This window comes from Suncus etruscus, chromosome 5, assembly GCF_024139225.1.
Source record: "Suncus etruscus isolate mSunEtr1 chromosome 5, mSunEtr1.pri.cur, whole genome shotgun sequence".
In the NCBI taxonomy this organism is placed as follows: Eukaryota; Metazoa; Chordata; class Mammalia; order Eulipotyphla; family Soricidae; genus Suncus; species Suncus etruscus.
Window position 1 is genome coordinate 46,461,774 of NC_064852.1, and position 13,674 is coordinate 46,475,447.

Here is a 13,674-nt window from a genome sequence, read left to right on the forward strand (position 1 = left end):
CTGATTCCGTGCTCAGGGGTCACTCCTGGCTGTTCCGGGGACCATATGTATGGGTATTGAAACTATAATGACTATGTACAAGGCAAATGACTTACCCACGGCAGTAGCTCTCTGGCCCTTTCTTCAGTGTTTTTTATCATTTTTTTTTCTTCCATGAAAGTGTCATTTCAGTTTAAGTGATCCAGTGGGAATGATATTCAGGCAAGTATAATTTACCAGTCTGGTGACTCTGGGGAATTATTTCCCTTAGAATTGGGCCTTCAGTGGAAGTTAGAAGCCTCTAAATTACAATCATTTATTAAATGGAAAGGAGACTTAGCATTTTATTCTGAACTCTTGGGACAATAGGAGCATTGCATTTTTTTTTGTACATAGTAATCAGCTCAACATTGGCTTATATCTTAGAAAATGATATTCTACCAAGCTACCAAGGAAACTAGATTTTAGAATCATTTGCTTTGCTAGCAACCACATGATCAATCTTATCTATCTATCTATCTATCTATCTATCTATCTATCTATCTATCTATCTATCTATCTATCTATCTATCTATCTATCTGTTATCAACACAGGGCTTGATAAACACTTTATTCACTTTGAGGCATAAATAATCTAGACTATAGAGATAACTTGTCATCTTGGTATAAATGTATGACACATTGTGTCTGGTGCTGGCTGAGATGCACATTGTTTTCCAGGCCTTTTTTAAGGTGATGGTCAAAGGAGTCTTAGTCTTAGGGTGAGTAAGTATTCTTCAGGGGCCATAGATGTGCCCATGAGTGTGGACAAGAATGACAGGGAATCATCAGACCTAGGAAGTGAATGGTGTTTTGGGTGGGGTGGTTTGGAAGAAGAATCTTTTCTATGGTTGTTGTTTTGTGGTCACACTGAGGCAGTGCTCAGGGTATACTCTTGGTAATGCTTAGGGGACCAAAGAGATTGTGAGGCCTTAGGTGTTTGAACCCAGGTCAGCCAATGCAAGGCAAAAAACCCTACCCACTCTACTATTGTTCTGGCTCCAGAAGAGTAATTTTGATAGTTTTTCCAACTTCTAGTTAACCCTGTTTTTCTCAAAAAGTAAGATTTCATAGACTATGAGAGTAAATACAGCTAAGATAGAGAAGGAAATTTATCTTAAATTGGGCTATCTATTAAGAACTGACATTGACTAAACTCAACTTTTGTTTTCCTTTGCTCTTAGTTATTAACACAGGGCTTGATAATCACTTTATTCATTTATTTATCATTTATTATTATTTTATTTATTAATTTATTTATCCTTTGTAACTGCACTTTCAGAAGTGGACATTCCAAGATATATAATGTATATGCTGTTGTGGAAACTACTTCTTGTCATAGTGAGCTTTAGCTTGCTGGTGCCATTTTAGGACTGGTGATCTTAATTCAGCCTCTTTCTTGGTTCTACCACATCGTATAGCTAGCTACTTCCACTTCATAGCCCTGGCCTAATTTTTGCTCCCTTCTTTTCTCAGAAGGCGCTTAGTTACTTGTATTGTATATGTGTGTGTGTGTGTGTGTGTGTGTTCTCTCAGCAATTTTCAAAGGTTACTCCTGGTTCTACCCAGGATAGCTAGCTACTTCATAGCCCTGGCCTAATTTTTGCTCCCTTCTTTTCTCAGAAGGCGCTTAGTTACTTGTATTGTGTGTGTGTGTGTGTGTGTGTGTGTTCTCTCAGCAATTTTCAAAGGTTACTCCTGGTTCTACCCAGGAATTATTCCTGGCAATACTCAGGAACATATGGATGCCGGGATTGACATGTATTGTCTATTTGCAAGGCAAACACCTTCCTGCTGTACTGTCACCATCTGACAATACCCCATGGTAGATGCACTAAGAAAGGTACATTCATGGGGCCAGAGAGATAGTACAGAGTGTAGGGCATTTGTCTTGTATTCTGCTGATTTGGATTTGATCCTTAACACCCCTACACCCTGAGTAATTCTGGGCATAATCCTTGAGCACTGCCAAGTGGAGCCTAAAAAGCCAAACACAAAGTCTGATACTTTTACTATTCTTCATGATATGCTTTAGCCCTGAGTCAGCTTCTGATTTTTCTCTTTCATATCAAAACTATGGCATTCTCAAATAAAAGTCAGATAATATATACTTAATTGTCTTACCGAAAAGAGATCAATACCATCTTATTCATTTGGGGTCAATTTTTCTTTGATAGAATTACGGTGGAAATATATCAGGAGAAAATAGGGTCTGTGGTTTTTTGGTCCCTTAGCAAAGTGTGGGAAATACAGTTGTTAAACAGCTATTAGAAGGTTTAGAACAAAGACAAAAAGGGCCAGAGAGACGATGCAGGAGATGAGGCGCTTGCCTTGCACACTGCTGCTTCCAGTTGACTCTGGCACTTCATAAAGTCTTCCAAACACTGCCTGGACTGTCTAGAATCTAGCTGGAAATAACTATGAAGCCAGCTCCTGAGCCCCCTTCCTAAGAGCCTCAAAGTGTGGTCTGCAGGGAAGGAAATGGTGCTCCATTTCTTGGGACCAGTTGGAACTCGAGACCACTGGGTACCAGTGCCAGCTAGTTCTTTATTTTCTGGAAAAACTGATTAGTTAATATTAGAGACCAACATCACTCTTTATATTTTATATATTCTTATTTTTCCTTTTGCTTTGGCAGTAAGAAAACCTAGAACTAAACAAAAGTGCTCAACTATAGTATTAATCTTATTTTAAGTTCTAAGGAAAATATTTTTCCCTTTTAAATTATAGGTCTTCGGGCTGGGCGGTGGCGCTAGAGGTAAGGTGCCTGCCTTGCCTGTGCTAGCCTTGGATGGACCAAGGTTCGATCCCCCGGCGTCCCATATGGTCCCCCAAGCCAGGAGCAACTTCTGAGCGCATAGCCAGGAGTAACCCCTGAGCGTCACCGGGTGTGGCCCAAAAACCAAAAAAAAAAAAAAACAAAAAAAACAAATTATAGGTCTTCATTGTTATAAATTCAGTACCTTATTTCTTTCTTATTACTGTGATGTTATGTTCATGATAGGAAATGAGCATATTAGTTATGGATACCACCAACCAGACATGTGTCCACTACATAGCAGATGACACTATTAACATTATCATCATGATTATTTCTTCTGAGCATATATATATATATATATATATTTATTATATACATGCTTGGTTTTACAAAAAAGAAATGACTTTTTATAACATTCCTAAAACCTTTTAAAATTTAAACTTTATACATGTTTTCCATGGGATTAAATATTTCCATAACACATTTTTAATGGCTGGTACAATATTTGATTATGAGAATGTATCTTAGACTTCCAGCTTGGAATTCAGCTCTGCTATTATAAGCAATTCATCCTACATATTCTTGTTGCTAGCTTTCTGAAGACACCCACGATTATTTCCCAAGATCATTTCTAGAAATGATATACTTTTTAAAGCTTTGATGTTACCCTCCAGAAACTGAAAACTGATTAATTTTATCATTGAAAGATTGGCAAGGCTCTAAGTGCAAGCATCTGTAACACCAGGATGATTATTTTAAACAACTGTTTTAGCAGGCAGGTCACTGCCTTCTCTGGTCATAGCCAGAAAGCACCCCTAGCCTGGCAGTGGAAATAGAAATAACCCTTTGGTTGCTCATCTAGCAGTCCATAAAATAAAATGGAATATTTTATTTTATTTTTTATGAGGCTTCGAATGGGGTACTTATAAGTTCCAGAGTACCTCTCCCCTTATTTCTGGTTGGTTCAGTGTTTTGCAAGCTGCACTGAGTTTACTGCACAGTAGATATCTGGTGCCCTGATGGGGGCTGCATGCTTCTTAGTATCCCAGCAGAGTGGGTGCAGAACTCAGTCTTTACAGAGATCAGGAGCCCCTGTGCTTTTGAGATCAAAAGGATTCAGTAGGATAGCAGTGGTGAAGCTTGTGTTTTCCCAGATACCTTCTCTTTTGTCAGTTTACCTTGAATCTTTCAAAACAGTGGTAATTTGTGTTAATTCTCATTTAAACTTAAATGCCCACACATGGCTAACAGCTATAATACTGGTTGCCTATTTCTCTAATATGGAGGCATGAATGTATACATATATGGTTGATGAGTTTAGTTTATAAACTAAAGGGGGTGGGCTGAAAAGACTGTACTATCTTGCTTGTAAACTTGATAGTATCTAGCTTGCTAATCTGTCTTCTGAGTGCAGAGTCAGGAGAAAATCCCAAGCACAGCCATGTGTGGCACCACAAATCCCCCAAAAGGTGTCTGTGTGGGGAGGGGAGTAGAGCATTCAACTCAGTGTTAGGGTTTTAAATGGATGAAGCCCGAGTTTCACCCCTGGTAAATCAAAAAGTCATAGTGCACATTGTATTTTATAGCCTCCTTTTTCTGAATATATGACAAATAACAATATGTCACAAACAAAATTTTAATAGCTGATTTATTTAATTACAAAATACAACTTGATGAGCTTCAGGCTATACCTGTCAGTATTCGGGGCTTCTCCTGAACTGCTGTATTCAGGGGCACTCCTGGCAGTGCATGGGGGGCAGAACTAACTGTATGTGGTGCTGAGACTGAAGTGCAGTCAGCCTTATGCAAGACAAGCACCTTCATTCCTGACATGTAATCAGAATTTGACAACAAGACATTTGTTTTGCCTTCAAGATAGTGCCATTAATTTTGATACTAGGAACATCATTGTGGATAAAGTTCATAGCTAAATTTGTGACATTTTAAATTATGGGTGAAAAATTATTAGAATTTGGTTTTGGTTTTGGTTTTGGTCCATACTTGGCTGTGCTCAGTGATTACTCTTTTTTTTTTTTTTTTTTTGGTATTTGGTTCACACCCGGCAGCTCTCAGGGGTTACTCCTGGCTCCATGCTCAGAAATCGCTCCTGGCAGGCTCGGGGGATTATATGGGATGCCAGGATTTGTACCACCATCCTTCTGCATGCAAGGCAAATGCCTTTACTCCATGCTATCTCTCCGGACTCAGTGATTACTCTTGATGGTAGTTGGGACTCTATGTGGGAGTATATTGGGATGGAATTAGGGTTGGCATAGTGAAAGACAAGTTTCTTAACTCCTGTACTATCTCTTTGACTTATAGTTCTCAGAATTTGAATCTGAGTTTGATGTCTGTTTGAAAACTCTCTTCACCAAAGGATGTCAAGGCAAAGCTTAGTGGAGAAGTGAGAAACATTTGCTTTACAAGGGAGAATAGGTGAGCTTGATCTCTAGAATCTCCCCACATACCAAGTGTTATTGCAGAGGCACTGCTCTTTAGGATCCGTGAAACCTTATCTAAGTGTGAGATCTGTGGTACATCTCTACCAATTGTATGCAAACACCTTAGCTAAAGTGTTGTCTCCGCATGGCCAATTATTCAATACAATATCATTCAATCACACTGGTTCTAAACAGATGAGTTATCATTTTAGGTAACAGAGATACTAAGAACACTTAGTAAGCACAGGAAAATTATGGGATTTTAAGAGCAGAGACTAGGATATTTCACATAGCCAATCAGCAGGAACTTTTAAATAAAGCCATGATTTTTTCCTATTCTATTTTTTACCAAAGTTGCCCCTACACCTAGGGGATTAGGTTCAATTTTTATTTGTACTCTAACCTAAACTGTTCTTTCTTAGTACAATTTTACTTGCCTGATTATATTCTAAAAGGCCTAAATGGTTTTGTCCAGGGGACTATCCAAACCTTGTGTTATTGTTAGGGGAAAATTTCCTATAGATACAGGCACATACTACAAAATTCACTCTTATAGAGTACATGTGTTAGTGGTTTGTGCATAATCTCTACTTTATGGACATGATCACTCCTCTGTAAACAATTGCACTCATTGGTAGTCATTTTGTATTCTCTCAGTCCATCAGACCCCAGAAGTTGTCAATCTATTTTCAATTTCTATAGATATGACTGTTCTGGAAAGTTCCCATTTAGGGATATTTTCAGTGTATAGTCTTCTGAGTTCAGTTTTAGTTCCTTAGCATATTTTTAAAAGTTCTGCTTCAGTATAATTTCTAGGTTATAGTATCAACTAGTATATCATTTCTTTTCATGATTGAAATGGATTCTGTTGTATAGAGGGATACCACATTCTATTTGACCTTTTCATTTTTGTGGGGACTTAAATCATTTATTGCTTTTGACTTTTAAGGATCATGCTTCTGTGGATATCCATGTGCATTTTTCTTACTAATTAATGATATTGAGCATCTTTCATGTGGTTGTTGTCAATCTTTGTATCATCTTTGCAGAAATGTTTAAACCCTTTGATATTTTGGAAGAGATTTTAATGTAGTATAGGTAGCATGGTTTTAATAATGTTAATGTTTTGCACATAGCTTTGATATATAAATCAGTGTACCTTCATCACTACCTACTATCCTTTTGATCTATGTGTTTATCTTTATGCCAATGTCACAGTCTTAATTATGTCAAGTAGTTGTGAAATTAGGAAGTGTGAAACTTTCAGTCTTGTTCTTTCTTAAGATGAGTTTCTACTCTCCTAAGTTTCTTATATTTTCATGTGAATTTTAAAATTTCCGCAAAAAATCGAAGTTGGATTTTGGTATGGATTACACTGAATTTGAGAATGATTGCTATTTCAGAACCATCTTTCAGGTAAAATAGTACTTTGTTTTCCCAGTTAAAGTTTTCCTTAATTTCTATGGATATTTGAAAAGATTGTGTTTATTCCTTTTTATTAAATTGAGCATTTAAACACTTGTTTGCTTATTTTTAATTTTTGGGCCACACCTACTGGTATTCAGGGCTTAATCCTGACTCTGAACTCTGGTATCATTCCTAGCGGGCTCAGAGGATCCTGGGGATCAAACCTGGGTTGGCTATGATGTGCAAGGCAAGTACTCTACTTGCTATACTGTCACTCTGGTCTATCAACATTTTATTGATCTATTTATTTACCTATTACATTTATATTTTTGATTTGGGGCTACACCTTTCTGTGCTTAAGGCTAATTTCTAGTTTTGCACGTAGGAATCACTTTTGGTGGTGCTTGGAGGAGCATAAGGGGTGTCTGTAATTGAATGTGGACCAGATGCATGCAAGGCCAATTGTATTATTACTTCACCTCAGATTTTATTCTTGATAAAATAGAATTATTTTCATTTTTGTTCTCTATTGCTAGTGCAGAGAAGTACAATTAACTGTTATGTTTTGATATTGGATCTTAAAGCCTTGCTGAATTCACTTATTAGTTCTCATAGATTATTGCTAAATGTATTGAGATTTTATATAAAGTGAAATGGAAATCATTCATTTTCTTTCTAATATGGATATCTTTTCTTTTTATTTCCTGTCAAATTACCTTGGGTAGAGGTAACAGTGCAGAATTGAATAGAATTGGTAGGGACAGACATCTGGTATGTTGATTTTTAATCTGATGTTCCGAATTTAAGAGATTGCCAATATTATTTACAGCAATTATTTTAATGACTGGTTTTATATGTTAAGTATATCAGTGATGGAGTAATAGATTCTGGCTGGATTCTCCAGGGAAGAAACAATAAGATAATAAAAATTGTTTTTATATATATATATAAATGCACAATGGAATATTACTCAGCTATAAGAAAAGACAAAATCATGCAGTTTGCTGCTAGGTGGATACAACTAAGAATAATCTCTCTTAAATGTGGGATATAAAGAAACAAAATAGGAGAATATCACATGGTGAAAGACAATATAACTCAAGAAATGATCTACAGAATTGAGCTTTCCTGGAAGGGGGATTGTGAAGAAGGGATAGATGAGGATACTGAAGCAGTGGTGGGGTGTAGTAGACATTGGTGGAAGGTGTGGTTTTAGAACATTGTATGCAAAAGCCCTTATGAGCAGTATTGAAAATAATGGTGCTTCAGATAAAAATAATATTTAGAAAAAGAAAAAAGTTCTATGTTCTGTGAATTGGGAGGCAATCATATGGTTACAAGAAAGGAAGTATTTTTTTTGGTGGTTTTTGGGACACATCTGGTGATGCTCAGGGGTTACTCCTGGCTATGCACTCAAAAATCACTCTTGGCTAGAGGGACCATATGGGACGCTGGGGATTGAATCAGGTCCATCTTGGATCTGCTGCATGCAAGGCAAATGCCCTACTGCTGAGCTATTGCTCTGGCCCCAAGAAAGGAAGTATTTTAATTGAAGAAAGAAATGGTCTGTAGGAGCCTGAAAGTTAAATTTCTCATTAAATATAATCATGTATTATTTTTTTCTATTAGTGTTTTTATCCTGCTGTTTCATGTTTTGGATTGCCTGTCAAAAGCTTCAGGTACCATATTGGGATCACAAAGTTGAGTTGACACACAGGCCAGATCCTCAAACTGCTTCTGGAAAAGTGTTTGGGGAAAGACAAAGGAAACTGAAGTTTAATGTGTGGACAGTGGTTCCTAGCAAGGGGGAGCAGTCAGAAAGAGATCAGCGAATGATATGGGTTTCACCTTTGCTGCTTTTTGTGCTCTTCATTTGCTAATGGAGCCCTGGTGGAATAAAACATTTCCTATAATTTAAGAAATCTGGCTCACTGCCAGTAGTGCTCAGAACCCATACCACATAGTAATGCTCTGGGGGACAGTGGGGTTTTCTGTGGCTCTAATACAGAAATGGCATATAAAAGCAGTCTTTATTACTTGAGACATCCTCAATCCTAGAATAACAATTTTTAAATTGTTATTTAATCTAGAACTAGAGACAGTTTTTTAGCTCAAGAGAAAAATCTTTTAACCCAACCCCACAGTTTTTGATAGAAGAAACCTTGTTCAACAGTTCCAGTATTTCATTAACATCTATTCTTTCTCCAAAATGTTTTATCTTTACACACACACACACACACACACACACACACACACACACACACACACACACACACACACACACACAACACAACACAACACAACACAACACACACAACACACACACACACCCATTTTGCATAGGGAAACTGTCTATGGGCAGTTTTCTTTCTGGCTCCATTTGTTGTGTCTGGCGAGGGTAATATAACACCAACCTCCATGTACATCTTCAGAGTGCCTGTGTAAGATTTTTTTTGCTTCACCTGGTCTGTGAAGACTACTCAGCATTGTCCTTCCAATAGGTGCTTATGATGTGGAATTGACAAGAATGCTGATGTTATCCAACTTCATAACAAGTTATCCAAAAGGCTTGTGGAGAGCTTTCTGTTGGATTGTACTGTCCTCTTTCTTTCTAAAGGGAATTTGCTATTGGCTGGTATTTATGGGATCCACCAGGATGCATTTTATATATGTCATTTCTGTCTTTTCATTATAAAGTTATTTTTCTAGAAATAAATGAAAAAAGTTTAAGAAAAGCCATTCAGTATATACACACCTTTAAAAAGTGTAGAGGCTTGTTTTTCAGTAAGTCAGTTTATAATTGTATGGTAAGTGTGTTTCCATTTTTAGTTTGCTATTTAAAAAGAAATCCTTTATTCTAACCTTATTACACAGCATGTGTTATTACGATGAAAATAATAGCAGGTTTCTCTTTATTGTTCCACTGGTAAGATGGAATGCAAACCTTGTGATCTTCGGCTACAAAAAGAAATGAATTGTCCCCACAAACCTTTACAGTTTAATTAACTTTTAGACATGAAATTCTTGTTTCCTTTTTTAATTTATAATGCTTTTTTCCCCCTCTTGACTATGTAAGGGGATGAGATAAGGAAGCAGAACAGCTTTCTGGTTCACACTATTTACTGTGTATGATCCTATGATCCGGCAGCCAATTCAATCAAAAAAGAAATCTGAAGATAACTACTCTGCTTATGCCTTGTAAGCAGTTTGTAAAGTCTTCTCTAGTCCCAATGATTCAGTGTTGTCTACTTTCCTTGCAGGCTTCTAAAATGAAATTTAGAAGTGGCACAAACAGCATTTTAAAACCAAATACAAATACTGTGTATGGATGAGCTCAGCAAATAAAGGATCATGGCTTTGCCAACAGTTCTTTAATTAGGTGTTGTAAGATGCAACAGAGAAGGAAAGGCCTGGTGTGGGGAATCCTGAGAAGATCAAGTCATTGAAAGTCACTGATGATTTCACTGTTTTGGGGTTAAGTTGGGATGCAGAGAAAAGGGAATAGATTTGTGATTATAGCTGTACTTTTTCTTTCTTTTCTTTTCTTTCTTTTTCTTTTTTGGTCACACTCGGCAGCACTCAGGGGTTACTCCTGGCTCTATGCTCAGAAATAGCTCCTGGCAGGCTCATGGGACCATATAGGATGCCAGGATTCAAACCACTGACCTTCTGTATGCAAGGCAAACACCTTGCCTCCATGCTATCTTTCCAGCTCTACATGTGCTTTTTCAATTAAAAAACAGCCACTATTTTTTGGACTTGGGTCTTATCTGGCAGTGCTGGGGATTTCTATTCCTGGCTCATTTGTGGGGCTCACTCTCGGTGGTTCTTGGGAGACTCAAACTTGGCTTTATGTATGCAAAATATGTCTTCAGCCCATCTTTCTAGCCTCATTGAGTTACTTTAATTGGAGGGAAGGGTGATTGTCACACCTAGTGGTAACAGGATTCCTGTGGTAGCTGCATGTAAGACAATTGCCTTACATGCTGTACTATCTCTCTGGCCCCTGTCAGCCTCATTTGTGAGATTTTTCTAATTAGAATGGAAGGAGAGAAAAGGGTGTGGAATACAGTTTCTAGAAAATGGGGTAATATTGTGTGGAGGAAGGTCTATCTGAACTTGTTCTTTGTTTTTTGTTTTTTTTTTTTGCCTTTCTCCCATAACCTTGGATGAGTCACCTATGCTTTTTGTACTGATGAATACAAAACTGGACTGAATCTGTGATTTCTAAACCTTACTCCAACCCCCTAAACTCCAGGTAGTTCAGAGGTTGACAATACACTAGCATTTGCAGTTCCTGGTTTTGGCCTCCTAAGAAAGCAACCTTAGTTTACCCTCCTGTGTTGATGCTTCTGCTAACTATTGCTGTTACAAAGGCAGCCCCTGGAAAGGGATTAAAAGCACTTTACGTGGTTTGGTTTTAAAAATCTTCTTGTTCTCACTTTTCAGCTTCCTCTAGCCTTGACAGCTAGTCCAAGTGGATTTGATTAAGCTGAGAGAGTTTCAGGAGCACCCACTCTTCTTGCCATCCTGTCTTCTCAGGTGAACCCTGAACTTGCATCTTCAGCATTAAAAGCACTGTGAGTGGCTATGAAACAGTAGAGGGAAAGAGTGTCTGTGGATAGGATTTCTGCTTCAAATCCTCCATAACAAGCATTTCACTGTTTTTATAGAGTTTCCTCCTCCTCTGAAGACTGGAGCCCAATAGTAGAAAGTGGCTGGGAACCTATGGGGCTACTTTTTTCTGAGTGCTGGGTATTGAACTCATACATGTGAAACATGTGTTCTATCTTGAGCTCTATCCTTGGCCCTGGAAGCCTGGCAATTTCCTGGACATTGTAGCATCCATCTCATGGTCCTCAGATCTGCATGGTATTGTTAAATCTCTGAGCCCAGTTTGCCATCCTGTCTTCTCAGGTGAACCCTGAACTTGCATCTTCAGCATTAAAAGCACTGTGAGTGGCTATGAAACAGTAGAGGGAAAGAGTGTCTGTGGATAGGATTTCTGCTTCAAATCCTCCATAACAAGCATTTCACTGTTTTTATAGAGTTCCCTCCTCCTCTGAAGACTGGAGCCCAATAGTAGAAAGTGGCTGGGAACCTATGGGGCTACTTTTTTCTGAGTGCTGGGTATTGAACTCATACATGTGAAACATGTGTTCTATCTTGAGCTCTATCCTTGGCCCTGGAAGCCTGGCAATTTCCTGGACATTGTAGCATCCATCTCATGGTCCTCAGATCTGCATGGTATTGTTAAATCTCTGAGCCCAGTGGTATTTTGAGATTTGGAAAACCAGGTTTCTCTCTTGCTAGTTTGTGTTAGATAAGCACTTTTTCCTCCCAGGTCAAGCCGTCTCAACTTGTTTTCTGACGTGGAGATAGTTTTCTTCACTCCTGAGAGCCTGTTCTCCTCTGCTGCAGATGTCCTTCCATCTGTCTTGGCCTCTGAGGGCAAGGGAATTTATCGAAAGCAAGCATCACAGAGGTGGCCACAGTGTCCCTGACTTGTTATTTGTTTCAAAATGCTCTCTCAGGTGAATATGGAAGCCAGCAAGTAAAGGTCTGACAGAGGCAACTGACGTGAAAGAGTAGTTTTATTGAAAAAAATATATAGTGTGAGACCTAGGCATTTTGAACAGTTTGATTAATCAAATGAAAATCAAATGAAAATTGCAATTTAAAACTGAAAACATAGGAACTAAAGAGTACAGAAAGTAGGGCACTTGCCTTGCATGTGGCTCTAGTTCAATCCTTGATATGGTCCCCTAAGCACTGTCAGGAGTGATCCCTGTTTACCAATGGGTGTGACTCAACAACTCCACTTTCCCTCCTAAAACAGGGATTAAAAAACTCTGAGAAAATTCTGTTTTCTACCGTTCTTATGTGAAGAAAATAAAGTCCCGTATGATGCTTACTAAAAACTAGGCCCATATGGGACTGAAACTATAATTCAGCAGGTAGGGTCCTTACCTTGCCAGCAGTTGGCCCAGGTTTGATCTCCAGCATACCATATTGTCCCCTAGACCCCCAGATACAGAGCCAGGAGTAACCCTTAGCATCACCAGGTGTGGCCGCTAAGGTGTTTTCTCACAGTGCACTTTTTTTTTTCTGGACTCCCTGTTATTCTAATCTCTGGCAGTGTCCTGTGAGGCTTGCTAGACTCTAGGGCATTCCACTTGGCATGGGGTAAGATGAGGGAGAACCTTCCCTAGTGAATACTGATCTCTTTCTCTTGGCTTTCCCAGATTCCTTGGGGCTGGGGTGTAGGCTAGAGGCAAGAATGGGAGGAGCTGAATACTTTGCTGTGCCAGCATGTAAAATAATCTCTTTCCTTTTCTTGCCTGCTGCTGCAGGGTAGGACAAACAGCCATTCTTCAACAGGGAAAGTAGGGACAGAAAAGATGTCGTATAGATTAGATATCTATTTTATGAAATGTCTGTTCTAAAATGATGACATTTTCTAATTTGTTAGTAATTTATTAGATTTAAAAATAAAAACCATAAAATTATACTTAATAACTAAGTATTGAGGCTGGAAAGAAAAATGCCATCATATGGTCCTTTGAACAATGCTCCTGGGTGCAATCTTGGAGGCCCCAAGCACCACTGTGACGGCTTGGGCACCCCTCAGCACTGCAAGGCCTGAGCAGCACTGTAGCATTGAACTATTGTACCATTACTTAAGAATCTGTAGCATAGGCCTTTAGTGCTCCTGAAGCCCTACTATGAGAAAAAATAAAATATTGAATAATGAAACATTTATTTTTGGTAATAGAAACAGCTGTGAATATAACTATTAGCATTTTGTAAAACATCTGGAAGTGTAGTTAGTATGTGTAAGATGCTCACTGTATGGCAGCCCAGCTCTTCCTGTACCTCTAGTCCACATTATTGCTGGAGGGAGTGACAATGGACCATGAGACGGACAATTCTATCAGCTTGCTCTAGGGGAATCTCCACCCTCCCCCATCTCCATGGAAAAGCAATAGGAAAAGAGAATCCAGAAAAGCTCAGATTCTCAAATCCAGCCAAGTATATATCTTAAAA

General features: G+C 38.5%; 1 long non-coding RNA gene across 1 annotated transcript in view; it reads left to right on the forward strand.

Moving 5' to 3' along the window:
- Positions 1–13,674, forward strand: part of LOC126008791 (uncharacterized) — a 77,029-nt gene that overhangs the window by 10,106 nt on the left and 53,249 nt on the right. Inside the window, exon 2 of the long non-coding RNA XR_007495850.1 lies at positions 11,077–11,207. This is a non-coding gene — a long non-coding RNA (uncharacterized LOC126008791). The remainder of the gene's footprint in view (positions 1–11,076; positions 11,208–13,674) is intronic.